General features: G+C 38.8%; 1 protein-coding gene across 32 annotated transcripts in view; it reads left to right on the top strand.

Annotated features, from left to right (window-relative positions):
- The window catches only part of PTPRD (protein tyrosine phosphatase receptor type D), a 2,697,868-nt gene that overhangs the window by 1,639,007 nt on the left and 1,038,195 nt on the right, over positions 1–20,666 (top strand). For all 32 annotated transcript variants that reach the window (XM_073635233.1, XM_073635225.1, XM_073635219.1 and 29 more), the window contains exon 8: positions 17,989–18,021. The gene's annotated coding sequence lies outside the window, so the exon portion shown is untranslated. The remainder of the gene's footprint in view (positions 1–17,988; positions 18,022–20,666) is intronic.

The following is a 20,666-nucleotide window of genomic DNA, read 5'->3' as shown; positions in this document are numbered from 1 at the left end:
GGCCTCCAAAACATCTGCTCAAACCAAGATCTGTTTGATCAGATGATGCACAAGCTGGTAATAGTCAACAAACAAACCAAAACCAGAAGTGACAAAATAATCATTGCGTCCGGTTTCTGACATCACAGAAGAAGAGTGGGAACTTCTGTTCCTTCCATTCTTCCTGGGGAATGCATCTAAAGTAGTTGTTTTGTTAGGGGCTTTCCCATCCAATCTAGGGGGACCCCATTCCACCACTCCTAGAAGTGACAGCCATTCAAATCATTGCTGAATTAAAGAGAACCCCCCTTGAAATTTTCCACATTTTGTCATGTTACAACCAAAAACATAAATGTGTTTTATTGGGATTTTATGTGAGAGGCCAACGCAAAGTGGCACACAATTGTGAAGTGGAAGAAAAATGATAAATGGTTTTCAAAATATTTTACAAATAAATATCTAAAAAGTGTGGCGTGCATTTGTATTCAGCGCCCCTGAGTCAATACTTCATAGAACCACCTTTCCCGGCAATTACAGCTGCAAGTCTTTTTGGGGTTTTTTTCTACCAGCTTTGCACATCTAGAGAGTTACATTTTTGCCCATTCTTCTTTGTAAAATAGCTAAAGCTCTGTCAGACTGGATGGAGAGCATCTGTAAACAGCAATTTTCAAGCCTTTGCCAATGATTCTCAATTGGATTTAGGTCTGGACTTTGACTGGGCCATTCTAACACATGAATATGCTTTAAACTAAACCATTCTATTGTAGCTCTGGCTGTATGTTTAGGGTCATTGTCCTGCTGGAAAGTGAACCTATGCCCCAGTCTCAAGTCTTTTAGAGACTCTAATGCCCCGTATACGCGGTTGGATTTTCCAATGGAAAATGTCCGATCGGAGCGTGTTGTCGGAAATTCCGACCATGTGTGGGCTCCATCGGACATTTTCCATCGGATTTTCCGACACAAAGTTTGAGAGCAGGCTATAAAATTTTCTGACAACAAAATCCGATCGCATCAATTCCAACCATGTGTGGCCTGTTCCAACACACAAAGTGCTACGCATGCTCAGAAGAAATTCTGAGATGGAACAGCTCGGTCTGGTAAACTTAGCGTTCGCAATGGATACAACACTTTCGTCACGGTGCAATGTTAAAAATGGTTTAATACAGCGCACTCTCTTCTTCTTTATAATGTGAGAAGAATGAAGTAGTTTTGCTGCTCATATTCACACAGACTTCTCACAAACTTCTTTCTTTATTATTTTTGGGGATTCCCTTAATATATTTTGATGTGTCACATCTGACAAAAATATTTTTGTATTTTTTAAAGGCAGATTTTTTTTTAATTTTAGGTTTGTATTTGTTCCAAGGCTGGTCTTTGTTTTATTTTATTTTTTGTTTTACTCCAGAATATTTTTGTGTGTGTTTTGTGTGTCAAGTTACCACCACACCATTGATATCTTGTATTATTTAATCTCAAGGAGATTGTTTGGTGTTGGTGTCCCTTGTTAATTTCACATTGTACTTTAGAAATGTACCTGAATCCTCACAAACAAACTGTCCTTTTTGAAGTAAAAAACACATAGGAGAGTATAATTGAAACCAAAAATCCTTTATTAAGGGCTCAGAACCAAACAAAGAGGCAGGCAACGCTGGAGAAACAGCAGAAATTAGCGAAGCCTTGGATCCCCAGGGCAGACATCAATTCTTGAACATCAAAATTGGTGGCCTGAGGAGTCCATATGTAAGGGAGTGCAGTCTGGTCCAGAAGTCCCAGAGATCCGGAAAGCAGCAGATGACATCTGTGTCCCCAGGCTGTGGTACCACAAGAGGCTGCATCTTTTGCCAGACCAGACTGGATCCAGGGTCATCACTTTCTGGTCTTCCTTCCATGCTTCCTTCCTGGCTGTGGCTCTGCTGTTGGAGATGTGGCAGGAGGAGGAGTATGACCTGGAGGAGGAGGAGGACTAATAGGACCTGGAGGAGGAGGAGGAGGAGTAGTAGGACCTGGAGGAGGAGGAGGAGGACCATGTGTGAGGTTACAAATGTGGGTAGCAGATGTTATTTGGGCCCTCAACCCCTTATTGAGAGCTTCCAACATTAATGACTCACACATGAGTTGTTGGCCCTCCTCCATCCGCTGCATTTTACAGGCAATTATGCCAGCAAAGTCCTCCTCCACAGTGTGGGGGGCTCCCAGGGCCTCTGTAGCCTTCCAAAAGAGGCCTATGGCAGCCTCCTCTAGGGTACTCCTCTTCCTGCCACTTTCTCTTTGTGGGTGTAGGGGAGGGACCTGCATATCAGGCAGCCTGCTCGGCCCGGCCACCTCCTGGCTGAGACTTCCCTGTGTATGAAAAAGGGACATGGTTTTAGTTTTTGCATCATCAATCACAATCATAATCACATGTAGTTAACATCATTGATTGGACAACCTGAAATATTTAGAAGAATGCTATACCTGGCTCAAGCTGGGCTCCTCCACATGTTGCTGCCTGGAAGGCCCAGGTTGGGCGTCAGAAGCCTCAGCTGGGGGGGAAGGAAGCGTGGAAGGAAGACTGGAGAGTGATGACCTGGGTTCAGTCTGACCTGCCAGAAAATGCAGCTTGTCATAGTACCACATCCTGGGGACATAGATGTCATCTGCTGCTCCAGATCTCTGCGAATCCTGGACCTTCTTGTGCTCCCTTAGATATGTGCTCCACAGGCCACCAATTAGGATCTTCAAATAGGTGATGTCTGCCGTGGGGATCACCTGCTTCACAATTTCCAGCAATTGATCCAGCGCTGCCTTCCTCTTTGTTTGGTTCTTATAATGTGGGTGGTTTATCTCCCACAGACAAGGCAGCTCCCTGAACATGTCAATGAAGATTGCCATGAAGTCGGTATCGTTCAAGATATCCATTTTCACTGCAAGACACAACACAAGACAAACCCTAATGTCAGGCAAAACTCTCCTAATCTAGTTACAATATAGGCCTCAATCTAGAAGCAGTATAGGCCCAAGTTTGGCTCTTACCTTCGTTATCACGATTGTACGCTCACAGATCGTACGTACTACGCACACATGTTACGCTTTATACACACTGCGCATGCGTGGAACTCCGCCTGCCCCTGACGTTCTTTCTAGTCTATTCCCCGCCCATTTTCATTTGGCGCAGTGGGTGAAGAGCACATGGCGGAGTCAGAGCAGGTGCCTGCTAATTATAGCAACGAGGAGGAGGAAATCCCGGATCCGGAAACGTCCAGATCCAGAAGGAGATGATTTAAGGCCTCAAATATGTCCTTTGGGGAGATGTTGGAGATGGTCGACATAATGAAGAAGGCCGACTATGACAGGAAGTATGGACCTTACCCCAACCCCAATATCAGAAAGGCCAAGATCATGGCGAAAGTGGTCAAAAGTCTGCACCAGAATTTCGGGGTACGACGATCGAAAGATCAGCTCAGGAAGTGGTGGTCGAACCTGAAATTAAGAGAGCCCGAGCAATACAGAAAGATCCAGAGAGTGCTGCAAAAAAGTAAGTAGTGCTGTGTTCCTATTCTTTTTGTCTTTATTAAGTTCGTGCTGCTCCATGTACTTTTCTTAAGTTTTGTACAGTTTAAAATGGCAACTTTCATGTTCATGGGCCCATTATTCGTTCGTATCAAACATTTTTCTTTCGGCCTACAAAACACCATTGTTTAGGCCATATGCATTTGCCCACATTTTTTAGTGCCTACTTGTATGAAAAATATTTGGTTGTGTAGATTGGTTTGTGACTAGAATGAAATGCAAACTAGATTCTGTGTAAGGAGAGGACACTCAGCAGCTGTTTTCACATCTGGACGCTGGAGCACTAGTGTGGGACTAGTGTGGGACACCAGAACACCCTTTTTATTAGGGGGCCCCACACAGGTGCTCCAGTGTATACTATAGGGGGGTCTTGACAAAGGACAATAAAAATGCTACATCTTGGAACTCTGCCAAAATAGACAATTGTACCACACTTCCAAGCAATGTTTCATCTTTATATTTCGGCCATCAAATATCTGTGTGCTAATTATACCATTTTTGTTTTACATAGGGAAGCAAAGACTCGGAGGACACCCCTCATCCGAGGAGTCCAGAGACCCCCCACCTCAGGAAGAAGGGGAAATACCCCCAACCCAAGAAGAGCAGGAGGAGGAAGAAGACGTGGTGGAACTAGTCACCACAACAGGTGAGTGTCTGCGACCACAGGCTCAGGTAAGAGATGGATGCCGGCATATTTATAATACCTGTTTTTTTTGGTTTTCTCTCTTTTAAGGTGATCGTGATGTTGTGGATCCAGGGCTTTTCACCTCGGAAAGTGCACAGATCCTCATTGGGGAGAACATGGGGTGTAATTGAGCTTTGGAAAACATCAAGAAAAACTTCAATGATGTTATTCAAAAAAATAATAACATCATTGATGTTTTGGGGAGAGTTTAAAACCCCTCCAAATCCCTTTGTTTTTTTGTACGCTACAATGTTAAAAATGTTTTAGCGATTTTTAGAAAAGCCAAATTTTGAGGATGCACACAGTGTGTCAACATGTGCTATCTGCCATCACGGGAGATCAATGGACGCGTTTTGGGGGTGCAACCCCTTCCTCAATAATAAACTAGCTGAGAGGAAGGGGTTGCTCCCCAAAAACACGTCCCTTGATCCCCCGTGATGGCAGCTAGCACATGTTGACATTCGTAAATTGGTGTGCATCTTCAAAATTTGGCTTTTCCAGGGGTGACTTCACCCCATCTGAACGCAATATCAAACACAGTTCCTAAATACTCATGTCTGATATTGCCTTCAAGTTTTACCATATGTGAACTTTGTAAGTTCAAGATTTGTGTCTTTCTTGTTGGTTTTACACATGCCTGTTTTATCTTAAATGGACATTTCTATTTTTGATAATGCCACCCCAAAAATTGTTATACAACAAACATGTTGGTTTGTTTTAAAAACCTTTTCTAAATGCACATGTGATTGTGCAGGTATTAAAAAGATTGTTAATCAAGAATTTGTGGATTATTGTCTCAACGCTACAACACTTTTGTGGTGATGTAATTGCTGCTTTCTGTGACAATGGGTGTTATTTCCTAAGGGCAAATCCACTTTGCACTACAAGTGCAGTTTCAGTGCATTTTCAAGTGCACTTGTAGTGCAAAGTGTATTTGCCTTTAGTAAATAACAACCAACAGTGCTTTGTATAAGGTTACACAATCACGCCATTTTCAGGACTCACCACATTTCTGTCAGGGTCAGCTAAAACAAACACAAGCAGTAAATGTCACTAAAGATTTGCTTAATTTTTCTTTTATTGGATCAAGGTTTCACAAATTGTCTGGCATATTGATGGCCCCCCTACCCGCAAAGAACTCAAGGTATCTTAACCGGACATCACGGGCACTCAGGGAGGGCAAGCCAGGATGGCCACTTTCAAGCGCCGTCAAGGTTGGTTCATTTTGAATTCCGGCTTCAGGCCCAACTGAGCCAGCATAGTTGGCAGAATGTTGCCATAAAAAGTTATGTAGAACACAGCACGCCAGGATTATATGATTCAGTTTATACTCCGCCATATGGATGGGTGTAAGAAATAGGTGGACCCGGCTGGCCATGATTCCAAATGTGTTCTCCACCACTCTTCTGGCTCTGGCCAGCCGGTAATTAAAAACCCTCTGTTCCGGGGTGAGGGTCCTCATCGGGAATTGCCACATAAGGTGGTCCCCCAGCGCAAAGGCTTCATCTGCAACGAAGACGAATGGGAGTCCTTCCACATTCTCTTCTGGAGGTGGCAAGTCCAAGCTGCCATTCTGGAGACGCCTGTAAAACTCTGTCTGGGTGATGGCTCCACCATCGGACATCCGGCCATTCTTCCCCACGTCCACATACAGCAACTCGTAATTAGCCGACACCACCGCCAACATCACAATACTATTGAACCCCTTGTAATTATAATAGTACGACCCCGAGTTGGGCGGTGGGATGATGTGGATGCGTTTCTCATCAATTGCCCCTCCGCAGTTAGGAAAGTCCCACCTCTGGGCAAAGTGGGAGGCCACAGTCTGCCATTCCTGTGGCGTGGAAGGAAACTGTTGAGGAAAACCAAAAAATAATTATTATTTTTGCACATAAACAATGAAAGCAGATTAGACACAAACATTCTTGGCCAACATCCAGATAACATTTATTAAGGGGAATTTTACAACACCAAAGTATAAGGTACACCTATCATATTCCCCCTCCCCCCTCTCATCAGCAATTTCTAACATTATAGGGGCTAATCATGGACAGGTAACCCTCTCCATTTCATTGAGAGATGAATACCTAAATAATGGGTATTACTTGGAACAGCCCCTCTTTAGTTACACTATTGGCAGCCCACTGGACAGGTAAGAAGTGTCATAATACAAAGATATAAATACACATTGTACACATTTGAGCACATTTGGAAATTCTACTATTACCTATCAAGATAATAATAGGATACAAAAACTTTAAACAGTACCATTTGAAAGTATACAGGCAGGCCCTTGCAATACATGCTTTCGGGAATTCATCCATAAATCTGAGCACAGAAGAGATGGGTAGAGTGTGTATGGGTTTGGCAAAGTCAGCAGATAGATGATTGAGGATAGATAGAGAATTGCGATCAGCTGACTTAGCACTTGGGGGGAGGGAGGGTTCACTACAAAAAAAGCCTCTGGCACTCTGCCTGAATTTAAAGCACAAATCACATTTCTAAACATTTTAGGGGTGTTTGGGGTAAAGCACTACTATAGAGCTGATAAAATACATTGTTAAGTGACTACATGAGGTGAATATAGGGCCAGGAGAGCATGCTGGGGAGGTAAGTGAAGGCAAATATGTATGAAGGACTAAAAAAAAATAAATAAAATTCCAGCATACATGAGGACAAAGGGGACATTCACAGCATATTCCAATCATGGTAATTAGGGGATGAGGAAAGAAATACAATATATTATCAAACATTCAATACAATAAAATGTGATATTAAAGGATAAAAATCTTACCTTCATATACTCCTTCTGCAGGACCTGGATGATGGCAGAACAGGTCTCTGGGATAATGATACCCAGAGCCTGGAGGGAGATGCCTGTCAAGAACTTCAAGTCCTGCAGGCTTCTCCCTGTCGCCAAGTACCGCAGGGTAGCGACGAGCCTCTGCTCCGGAGTGATGGCTTGCCTCATGCAGGTATCCTGCCTGCTGATATAGGGGGTCAGCGAAGCCAACAAAAGGTGAAATACGGGGTGCGTCATCCGGAGAAAGTTCTTTTACTAACACGAGATTAGCAAAAGGAGCCCAAAGGGTGCTGCACTTGGTTCTGAAATGGCCTTTTCTAGTCTCGTCGTACGTGGTTGACATCACCGAGTTCTTGGCGATCAGAAATTCCGACAACTTTGTGCGACCGTGTGTACGCAAAACAAGTTTGAGCCAAAATCTGTCGGAAAAAATCCTAGGATTTTGTTCTCGGAATGCCCGATCAATGTCCGACCGTGTGTACGGGGCATAACAGTCTGTATTTGGCTCCATCCATCTTCCCATCAACTCTGACCAGCTTCACTGTCCCTGCTGAAGAAAAGCATCCTCACAACATGATGCTGCCACCACCATGTTTTACGGTGGGGATGGTATGTTCAGGGTGATGTGCAGTGTTAGTTTTCCACCACACATAGCATTTGCTTTTAGGCCAAAAAGTTAAATGTTGGTCTCATCTGACCGGAGCACCTTCTTCCACATGTTTGCTGTGTCCCCCACATGGCTTCTTGCAAACTGCAAACGGAACTTCTTATGGCTTTCTTTCAACAATGGCTTTCTTCTTGCCACTCTTCCATAAAGGCCAGATTTGTGGACTGCATGACTAATAGTTGTCCTGTGGACAGATTCTCCTACCTGAGCAGTGAATCTCTGCAGCTCCTCCAGAGTTACCATGGGCTTCTTGGCTGCTTCCTTGATTATGCTGTTTGTTCACTAAGGTTCTCTAACAAACCTCTGAGGGCTTCACAGAACAGCTGTATTTAGACTGAGATTAAATTACACACAGGTGGACTCTATTTACTAATTAGGGAACTTCTGAAGGCAACTGGTTCCACTAGATTTTTCACACTTCTTTTTGCCACACTTTTCAGATATTTATTTGTAAAAAATGTTAAAAAAAACATTTATGATTTTCCTTCCACTTCACAAATATATGCAACTTTGTGTTGCTCTATCACATAAAATCCCAATAAAATACTTTTTTCTTTTTGGTTGTAACATAACAAAATGTGGAACATTTCAAGGGGTAGGAATACTTTTTCAAGGCACTGTATATCACCTGTCCACCCCCAACTTGCTGATGGACAATTAATTGGCTTCATCACCTCACCTGTCCAGTGAGCAGAGAGCTGATATGTGGAGCAGTAAAGCTGACCAGGAAGCAGTAATATTAAGCCCCCGTTCACATTGATGCCATTTGACATATGATTTGACATGTCAAATTGCATGCCAAATCACAGCCTATTGCCGGCAATGGCACTGTCCCAATCGGTCCCATGCTGATTTTGCAGCACCACAGCGATTTCCAAAAGTAGTTCTTGCACTTCTTTTGGTGACTTTGGGGGTGATTTCAATAGATATCTGTGCACGGAATGAGGGAGGGCTCAACCAAAAAGGGACACAGTGTTTTTTTTTGGCTAACAACAGTATATATATCACAAAAATGACTGTCCAAAAATGCAAACCCTTATGAAATTAATATGTAGCAGTAATATTTGATATCACATTTGATAATTGTTTTGGCTACTGTATATGTGTGTATATATATATATATATATATATATATATATATATATATATATATACTATATTACAAGGCCAGGTTGGAGGAACTTGACTGACCTCAAACAACACTGTGTTCTAGCTGCACATGCAAAGTGAAGCCACCAATTTAACATTTTGACAAATATTGCTTGGGTAAATATTCATTCTTGTTGGAATTATTTTTTAACCATACAAGGGATGAGTTTTTGACATAAGTTAGCTTATATCATCTATCTTATGTAACAGGCAAAAAAGTAATATTTTATTCCAATGAAAGCACTTTAGGTATCCAACATACATGTCAAACTACAGTATACACAAACAGAATCCTATCAATTTTAGGTTGGATCAGCCGATTTATTTCCACTATTCAAACTTTAATACCTGCTGAGATGGAAACTTGGAGGCCAGACTTCAAGAATCTGTATTTATATATGCACAGTGTGAGAGGAGCTTTTTTAAGACCAAACTTTCTATTTGTGTCCATTCCTAAGGTGTAACTATGCATGAACTGAGGATAACCTTTCTGTAAAGAGACTCCAGCAGGGGAGATAATTTATTTCAGATCAGATTCCTCGTTTCATGATGTTGATTCTTCTTTTTTCTTTACTCGTAAACTATCACAGCTTCAGATAATGAATTATAAGAAAACTTTAGTTGAAATCAGAACCTTCAGCAAGCAGTATGTATAGCACCTTTTAGCAATTGCACATACATATGATAATTGCGTGAGCTACATGCACTACTTGAAAGAAAGTAATTTTCCTTTGAATTCCTAACTTCATGAACATTCAGGGAGGCATCTTGCTGTGTTTCACAATCGCTGTACAATATAAAAGTATTGAAATACACAGGAGAAGGCTTTGTTCCAGGACAGGAAGTCAAAAGAGCAAAGGAAAAGAGATTCGCTGCAGAAAATGGAAATGACACACTTAAGTGTAAATGCTGGGTAAGGTTTTGGGAAGTTACAAACCTTTAGCTGTTAATGCCACAGCATGGCGTTTAAGTATCTTAAAGATATTTACCAAAAAGGTTGGGAATTTTATAACTATATTTGTGAGTAAACAGAAAATTTAAAAATAAATAAAATCAGTAAATGGTAGAAATGAGGTCAGATCTTTGTGCTTGTAGGCCCTAGGTACATTGTATTTATAGACCTTAGAAAGCCCATTTTGCTAAAACATCATACGTTATTCATGTCAATAGGTACTAAAAACCTTAAAAGTCTCTAACCTATAAGCTAACCTGAATTCACTAGTTTATTGCGTAACTATATTGTACATGGAAAATTATGTTAATGTTGAGTAAATACTGATAAATGTAAATTTTTGCACTTGGGACCTAAAATTCCCAGATTTATTGCTTTGCTCGGTTTACCACTATTTCATTCAGTTTGACATGCCTGATCCAGGGGATGTAAATCTAGGTGAATCAAAAGTGAAGAAGAATCCAGACATCTTAATAGTAAGGATGAGCCGAACACTCCCCGGTTCGGTTCGCACCAGAACTTGCGAACAGGCAAAAAATTTGGATGAACACCGTTCACCCATCCCTACTTGATAGACAATAGACAACAGCATGCAGTGCCAAAAGCAGCTTCTAAAGAAACTATTCTCAAGCCTGGTTCTGCGGAACCCTAGAGTTCCTCCAGAGGTTTCAAAGGGTTCATTGAGAAGTGGTGGATTGACCTCCCACCTGGTGGTGCCTGCATAGTCATTTGGCAAAGCCAACAGCATGACATCAATGATCTATTTAGATCTATTCTTAATCTCACTGAAGATAGAAGTAAGGATGAACTTCTATCCCTTACTCATAATTTAAAGTGGAATGTCACTCCCCTGATGCACTAGGGATCATTTCTACCCTCCTCCTCAATGTAAAAAAAAATAATAATAATTTTGTTTGTTTACCTTTTTTAATATTTTAGGCAGGCTCCACTCCCTGACTGCCTTTTCTGGTCTAGGCCAGAATGAAATCTTCTGCGCTCTGAAGCCTAGGACTTGAGACATAATCTTACCCCCATAGAAAGCATTAGTAAGACTAAATCTTGAATGTGCAGTTCAGTTGTTTCTCAACATCCTTTAATCAGCTACTTTTTCCACATTACCCAACTGCATCATTTTAAAAGGTAAAAAACAGTGTAGAGACAGTGTGCATAAAAAAGTTAAAGGATAAGTCCACCCTAACACTAAAATCTCTACATCTACATCCATGATATAAGCCTAACCTATCTAGCCTTATAAAGAAGATATACATACCTTTTTTTAAGCAGATCCAGTCCAGTCTCCATCAGCGGAAGCTCTGCAGAGGACACGGCCGACAATGGCTGTGAAATGAATGGGGAGTAAAGTCACCCATAGACTTACTATGGGGCTTCCGTTGTCGGCTGTGTCCTCTGCATCTGCCTCTAACAGCTCAGCATGGGTTTGGGTCGGATCAGTTTCAAAAAAGGTATGTATACTGATTTCTTCTTTACAAGGTCAGATAGGTTAGTGTTAGATCGTGGATGTCTGTAGATGTAGAGATTTTAGTGTTTGGGTGCATTTATCCTTTACCACCATCACCCCACATTCCCTACACCTCCATTCCAAAGTAAATAAAAAAATTAGAAATAGAGCCAAAGAACTGACAACACAGAAGCACAATTGGGAGACAGTTATCCCACAACAGAAAGTGTCTGAACAGGGACAAGAATCACCAGGTAATATTTTAATGAGAGCTATAGATTTAAAAATATTAAGAACACATTTTTAAATATCATTAACATGTTAAAGCTAGGACTTTTTGTGTGAGAAAGCACCAGTACTGTGATCACAACACCTCCAGACACTGGTCATGTACTCAGAGCACAGCTGTGACAGCTCCCTGACTTGCCCCTGCCTCTTGTAAACACAGAAGCCAGCAGAGGAAATCTTCCACCATTTCCTTCATTAGTCATCATTCAGAGCCACAGAAGAAGCAAGTACTGGAAGATTTCCTCTGTCAACTCTTGTGTTTATAAGTTGCAGCACTACACAATTACACTCAAAATTTGGCAAGTTATTAACCAACTATTTTAGAACAATATTTTTATTACCTTAAAGCTGTAAAATGGAATATTAAAACTGAGCAAATAAAACAAAAGCAGAGGTTAAGCCACCTGACAAAGCAATCAGTAGTGAAATGATATAAAAATCTATGCCTTGCCTATAAAATTCTAGCCTGGTCCTCCATTATCCTCTATCGATATTGTAATGTGATGACTGGTTTCACCAACAAAAAGAGAGGACCAGGAGGGGGCTGGTCAATCTCAGCTTTTTACAAAAGACCTTTAAAATATATATATAGCATTCAGACATTAGATGTGGGGCTGTATTGATTTTATTTTTAGACATTTTTCCTCTATTTAATCGGGGACCCTGCCTGTAGCATACTTCCTGTCTTAGGGGAGGGTTTTTACTTTAAAATTCTTTATAAATGCTTCATATGTCAAAAATCCCTGGCTTCACTTGCACATGATGTCACTTCTGGCCCGCATCTGCCTCTGCTTGCGACCTACTCAATACGTCACGACCATGTGACTTCATCAGGGAGTGTTTTTAAAGAATTTTAAATGTAAGTGGATATTGATTTTAAATAAAATCTTACCAACATACTACATCATAAGAGGCTTTCTGGTATTCTCCCCACATATGGGAAAGGCACTATGGCAGTATGAATAAATAGATCCTTAAAGGTACCACATACCCCTATATTGAAACCCACAGGAAGGCCAAACAGAGAGCCCCGAGAGGTATAGAGGAGGAAGAGGAGCTGGTCTTTAGCATTATCTTGGAGGATTTTAATATACAGGCTCTATAACATCAACCTGGAGGTGAGAGTTCTATGAACACAGATCACTATGGTGACACACAATGTGAGGAATTTAAAGGCACAGAAAGCATTGAGAGATTGGGGTGCTGGTTATTTTTTGAAACAAGATTTACACCATTAGTGAAGTGGTGGTAAATACTGCACTGACTTATTGTTGTGTTTTTTAAACAATGGGACTATTTTGTTTTATGTTGCACAGGTGGTAATCAATTTTATGTATTGTAGGCATTAGGATTCACGGTTTATTTGATGGTTTATTTATATGCATGGAGCATTTAAGAATCACAGTACACTTATTATTATACAGTATTGATAGTTATAGGCACCCTAGTATTAGAATACATCAGCGCAGTATCATACATATGTTACACTATACTTGAGCTCTACGCAGGAACACATACAGTAGCAGCTTCACATATATAATTTTGGATTGACACAATCATGTGTGCACTATTTTGATTAACCACTTGAAAGCGCACTTTGTACATTGTGTGTCCTAATATATTGAGGCTGTTGGCATAATAAGCCACTATTGTACTTTTTAGGAAAAATAAACCCAGATTTTTAGTTGTATGTCTGGGTACTATGCTCTGAAAGCACTTTCATTTACAAAAATCAATAATAAACTAGATATCAAAGATCGAGATGAAAAAAATGCATAATTTCACAAGCATTGCATCTGCAAACTTTAGCATATATTTAACCTCATTTAGTTTTTAATAGTTTCTCATATTTATATTGAAGTGAAATATTTTTATCTATAAAGCCTTTGGCAAAATGGCAATTACATTTGTATCTCCATAAATATTTCATTCGATGTTTATACACAATATTGCAAAATATATTGGAAAGTATATGAACAACTGTCAGAAATGAGAAACAGCTTTTTTTAAAATCCTTTAGTGGTAAATGGAGTGCATTTTATCATTTCATTCTCCTTCCAGCATTGTTTTGTATTCCTTTTAAGGGGACATAGCATAGAGGGAAAATTGAACATTTTGAATATATAAAAGATGAACCTACAATGATTTGGCTTGACATTAGTCCTCTCAATTAATCACAATCATTAAATATTGAGATATGTATTTATTTACTTATCTAAATTAACAAATAATTAATAAGAAAAAATGACTCGTAACAGGTTTACTTTTATACTTTCTTCAGTCCTATTTTATTAACCTGAAATTCAGTTAATATTCAAAATAACATGAGCAATTCGTCTGTTTAAAAAGAGGAATTAATAAAGCTGTGACATTGTTTTTGTTTCAATCTAATTTTAGTGATCAGTAAATAATAAATGGCTACATTGAATGTCCATGTCACTGCTCAGTTGTGAGTCATGCCATAAATATATTATCTGTTAGTGTGCAACAGGATTGTTTGAAACTCTTTGCTGTCACTTGTGGTAAAATGATATTTATCTTGATCTACTGTATACTCTGAAAACATGTGCCTCGGTTGAGTCCTCTCTGACACATACCCTCACCCTTATTAGAGCTGAGGTATCCTTGAACATTCCCATGCAGCGTTATTGGTGACTGTCACTTTTAAAGGGCATCCACATACAACAGATAACCATGCTTCCATGCTGATAATAATATGCCATACACAATATTGTTTTCATGTCATGCTGAGCAACTGGGCTTTTCTTTTCTTCTCTGTAACAGTATGAGCATTGTTTTAAGTCATTTTTCTTGTCACAGTTTTAGCACTGTATATGTATGCCTGAATGTTCAATCTCCACTTTCTGCATAATGCCAACTCTGAGTAATTCACAAGTGAAAGGAACCCATTATTCTTTATTTAGGCATACATATGTGAAGTCTTATCTTGTCACAAAGCCACATTTATCATAAATCACAGTATGAACCACCAATATAAGAAGTGTCATCAGCAGTATTTTTAAATGAAAAGCAACAGGAAACCCAGTTGGGAATATTATCACTGGTGGTCATTGAGTTTCCATAGAGTCTTGATGATGTTTAAATAGTTGCAAAAAGAGCAAATATACCTTTAAGCTTTATTCAATAAAGAATGATTTTCCATATTGCTAATTTGTAAGTGTAGTAACTCGTAGAAACCAATGGGTATCCGTGTAATAGTGGTCTGACTTTAGCACACATTGAATTATGATTATTTGCTTTAAGATATCCTACGTCTTAATTCTTAAATTTAGTAGCCAATACCAATCAATCAGTATGCAGTATCAGTGAATTTTGAATAAGTTACATAAGAAGTATAGCAGGTTTTGTGGGTAAAGATGAAATAATCCCCCCCAGTATCTACATATACTTGTTTACATATAGTAAATAATGCCACTAATAAAAAACAAGGTAAATTAACAAAGAAATAAATAATTATAAAACAATGAACAACCAAATCTCTGTGTATCATACACACTATATTACCAAATGTATTGGGACGCCTGCCTCTACACTGATATGAACTTTAATGGCATCCCAGTCTTAGTCTTTAGAGTTCAATATTGAGTCGCCCAGCCTTTGCAGTTATAACAGCTTCAACTCTTCTGGGAAGGCTGTCCACAAGGTTTAGGAGTGTGCCTATGGGAATGTTTGTGCATTCATGAGGTCAGGCACTGATGTTGGAGGAGAAGGCCTAGCTCGCAATCTCCACACTAATTTATCCCAAAGGTGTTGAATCGGGTCAGTGCCTGATCTCACAAATGCTCTTCTGGAAGAATGATCAAACACTCAATGTTGAACCCTACGGACTAAGACTGGGATGCATTTAATGTTCGTGAGTGTGTAAAGGCAGGTGTCCCAATACTTTTGGTACGATAGTGTATATATAACTTATATGTGAAAATGCTTGTTTCCTTAAAGTCCACTTTTAGTTCCTCTGTGATTTATCTTTCTTCTAACTACCCTAATACCTGTCAGACACACACCAGATAATATAGACTCCTTTAGCAATGGAAGGCCAGGTGCACTTTATTTGCAAAATACCCCTCCGTGCTTCCTGGCAAGCTCTCCCTTTTCAGAAAAACACAGTCCCTCCACATATATACATATATATATATATATATATATATATATATATATATATATATATATATATATATATACACATTACTGCTCTTTTAAGTTTATTAGTTTAGTACACTTTCCATAATTCATCATTAGCAAAAAAGCTTTAATGTTATAATTCAGCTAAGTGTCACTGTTGCTAGTTCTGGCTTACAACTGCACCCATTCTTCAGAGTCACTGGAAAAGTCCAGTGACTCTTATAAAATGTATACTTTCAGGAGGGAAGGCACCAGCCTACCACTGGCACTTTATTAGTGACTACTATACTGTATATAGAAAGATACAACCTGGATACCATAGCATTTGGCTTGCATAACTATGCTTGAAATTGCATTTTTGTGGGCAGAACTAGCATAATCTATGATTGACAAATGTTAGTAGGCAAGTTGCAAGATGCAAGAAGCAAGCAAAATGCTTAATTGGCACATGTTAGGGCACCATACATACTGTATTACAGAATGGCAGTCTGTGCAAATCCAGCCATTCTAACATGGTTATATGGTGTGATCTTTTATATTTAGCCTATGTAGCATGGAGGAGAATGAGTTCTGCAGATACCTCTAGTGCAAGTTTATTGGGAGTAATCATAGGCCATCTGAGAAGATTTCCAACAAATCCAACTGTTCCTCCCCCCAAAAACGTGGGCTGGGGAGGCCTATAGGTGTTCTGTGGACATTCATCCGAAAACAGTCTGACCAGGTGACTGTCATCTAATATCTTTGCACATCTATATTAGTTATATTCCAAAATCTAAATGTGGGTAAGAGATCATACACCTGACCTTAAAACATCTGATATGGTTTGGTCATCTCTAAGTGTTGCATTTATATTGTAAGACAAATTGATTCATGCTATAGGTTGTCAACTTGTCATGAGTTATAAAAGTTGGCTAAACATTTGATACTAATCCATAGTCATCTGGATGTGGACAGAAATAAATGACCTGGGCTGGCTCTTGGTTGATCAGATCCCATCTGCTTATCTGTAATATTTTCCTTTAATAGGTGGCCAATGAGATATTAATTGCACTGACATAACTTTTCTAAATGGATAACAACTGAATTCTGATATTTTGCTCTGATTGTTCTAGAATAACTATCTTTATTATAATACAAATATGCAAAGTAACAAAGTTATATGTGTTTCTGGCTTGTTCTATTCATTTTAACTCACAGTTCTACATTAAAACCAATCAATAAACACCAAAATGAAGATGTTTGAATACATTCATATCATCCTTATGTTTTGTTTGGCATTAATCAACCTGATGATCACATTTTCAGCTGGAATGTGCACGGAACCAGAGCAGAAAGAATTTGCATCCTCTGCATTTTTTAATAAACATGCTTTTCTAAAAAAATAAAAATAAAAAAATAAGCAGACGCATTGCTCTGAGGTTTTTCAGTCTATTTTTTTTGTGCTCTGATAAATTATGCAAGGGAATGTCTGCACGACATGCACTTCTCCAATAAAGTGAAAAATTCTAGGTTAACAGTCACCAGGAGGAGCAGTTCCTTTGTGATTTCCTCTCAGCCAGTGTACTTGAATCAATGCAGCCAATTCCACTGTACGACATGGGGCAATGACAAAAATGCAATTTTGTTCTGAAATCTTTGTTTTACCATTAGAAGCCAAGTGTTCAGTTCCTTTTCAACTCTCCACTGGACCTTATCAGAAAACACAGTAGCTGGAGGGTACTGGCAGTACTGATCACTCAGAAGGAAACACAACAGCTGTGTTCCTGACAGCTGGACTGGCATGACGTCTATCAACAAATATCATGGTTATCTAACACTGTTCTCCTCAGCAGGGGGCTCCCAAAACCTGTTATGCTGAAAATGAGTTTATTTTCAAGTGACATGAATTTTCTATGTCCTGCTTAAGTTTTCACTGTAGTTCACAATGGTAAATTAATTTATACAGCAGTATAGAAAATGGGAAGGCAGAGAAAATAATTTTTATACAGTTGCATATAAATGTATTCGGGTAGTATAAAGCAAGTAAAAAATGTATTCAACTTCAATAATTAAAATGTATTACAGTGTGTCACCCAGCATAGCAACATTCAATTTATATAAAGCAGAGAGTGTCCTAGTAAAAGCAAAATGTCTGCATTGTAATCCGTTGACTGGATCTTTTTATTTGGTCTATTTAGAAGATAGAATGTTTTTTTCATAATGTTTCAAAATGTTGTTTCTCTGTCCTCATTGGAAACTGATAAAAGACTGTGCATTAGCTCCTAAAGTGTTTGCACAAATTTACATTGATTGCAATATGTTTGTTTCATTCTAGATCCTGTAATAGTTGAGGAGCATCCAACAATACGTAAGTGACACCCATATAAGGGATCCTTTTTTCTATCCATTGCTGGTTTATGTTTGCTTAAAATTTTATTTTTGAGTTTATTGAAATGAAATATGGTAAAGTCAACAACGCCAGAACTTTCCTTACTCACTAACACATAATGCTGCTATCTGGCAGAGATAAATGATTTGATCACTTTATTGTCATCGACTGGAAGATGAAACAAAAGTTTTAAACACCAATTTAGATGTCATAATATCAGATGTGTTATAAGCTGTAAAAGTGAAGAATGTCTAGACTTAAAATCTGAGTCAAGCCACAATACCTTTTTCTCTATGATACCACCAACATGTTGCTAACCTAATTATATAAACCATCCTAATAACCACTGATAATATACCACTTTGTAGAAATTCTTTAAATATATGTGGATATTCATATATATATATATATATATATATATATATATATATATATATACATATATATATATATACACACATATATATATCAGTTTGCTCATGTATCTTCATATCTGGCTGATTCACTTCTCACATTAAAATCATATTTAGTGTATTTAGTGTACAACACATACATTCAATATCTGGAAACAAGTATAAAACAAGTGTGCCAAGAGGAGAGGGAAAAAGCAATGTTCTCCATTCATGCTGTCATGCTATATATGACAGTATCCCTGGAACTCCTTCAAACAAGAGTATTCCTTTTTGGTTCTTGTTGAACTCTAAGAACTTGGTTTCAGGAGCATGGCACCCAAAGATTGTAAAATTGTCTTTTCATGTGGTATGATGATCCCAGTATGGCTCTCAAAAGCTCTCAAAGGCAAACTTTCTTGATTTGCCTTGATTTTTACAGATGCTGGGGGTGCACATATTTTTTAAATTATGAACCCTGAACATAGTGTTTTGTTATGTTGCATTCGATGTCACATATTCATAGATGATTTCATGCTTGCAGTTTCACATACTGTATATACTGTACATACACACACACATATATACATATATATATATCCCAGTCTTAGTCCGTAAGGTTCAATATTGAGTTGGCCCACCATTGGCAGATATAACAGCTTCAACTTTTCTGGGAAGGTTGTCCACAAGGTTTAGGAGTGTGTCTATGGAAATGTTTGACCTATCTTCCAGAAGCACATTTGTGAGGTCAGGCATTGATGTTGAATGAGAAGGCCTGGCTTGCAGTCTCCACACTAATTCATCTCATAAGTGTTCTATTGGGTTGAGGTCAGAATTCAAGGTCCACAAAGACATGGATGAACAAGTTTGGGGTGGAGGAACTTGACTGGCCTGCACCTCAACCCGGTAGAACACCTTTGGGATGAATTCGAGTGGAGACTGCGAGCCAGGCCTTCTCCTCCACATCAGTGCCTGACCTCATGAATGCTCTTTTGGAAGAATGGTCAAACATTCCCATAGACACACTCCTAAACCTTGTGGACAGCCTTCCAGAAGAGTCAAAGCTGTTATAGTTGCAAAGGGTGAGCCAACTTAATATTGAACCCTATGGACTAAGACTGGGTCACCATTAAAGAAGTTCATGTGCATGTAAAAGTAGGCGTCCCAATACTTTTGGTAATATAGGATATACATATATATATATATATATATATATATATATATATATATATATATATATATACACACACACACACACACACACATACACACACACTTTGGACCTTACATGTATCCAGTTCACATCCATCATACATATACAAATCACTTGCGTTGCTTTTTGTAAATGAAAGCAGCTTACAAGCTTGTCTGTATTGCTCAGAATGTAATTGATCTTTGATACTTGATAGCTTTTCCCAGAGCTGCCATTATGTTTAGATTACAGCAGTGTTAAAGTGCAAGAGGTCTGCAGTACTTTTTCTATAAGGTACAGGGAACTATAAAAAGAGACATATTTCCAATGAACAATTAGCATTAGCAATGAATAAGGTAAACAGGGAAAATAGAAAAAGCAAGGGTAGCACATTGAATATAATTAGTTTTCCTATCCATTACCAATCAAGGGCACAATATGTGCTTAAAAACACACTTTCTCAATTAAATAATATATTCAGAAATATTTTAAAAATGTACAGTATTTCACATTAAACATTCAAACAATATATAAGCATCATCAGCTTGATAGTTGGTTAACATTCCAACAAAAGAGCCTTGTGCCTCAAAAGCTTGCATGAAATATGCTACTTTTAGCTTTAAGGTCTCATGCACACTGGATGTTCCAAAAACGTTATAAAAATGGCAGTAGCTTTGTAGTGAGTTTTTCAACATTTGTCAGCAATTTTTGCAATAGTGTTTTTTCATATTCTTTAGCATTTCTCATGTTTTTTTAGCATTCTTTATCATTCTTTAGCATTCTTAGACAGGAACCACCTCTCTGCTATAGGGAATAAAAACGTAAAAAAACGCCGGTGAGCTGCATGGACACATAGGATAACATGCTGGAGAGTTTATTGACTGTAGAAAAAAAGTCTGAAGCCAAAAACAGCAGCTGTAAAAACATCCAAAAACATCCAGTGTGCATGAGGCCTTAAAGGTAAACATAACATTTAGGTCTTGTTCACACTAAAAGGCACCTTTCCAGCAAAACAAAAGCACATGCAAAATAGATTCCTTTAA

This window comes from Aquarana catesbeiana, linkage group LG01, assembly GCF_042186555.1.
Source record: "Aquarana catesbeiana isolate 2022-GZ linkage group LG01, ASM4218655v1, whole genome shotgun sequence".
Lineage (NCBI taxonomy): Eukaryota > Metazoa > Chordata > Amphibia > Anura > Ranidae > Aquarana > Aquarana catesbeiana.
Note: the sequence above shows the minus strand (reverse complement) of the source record. Positions and strands in the feature narration are given on the sequence as shown.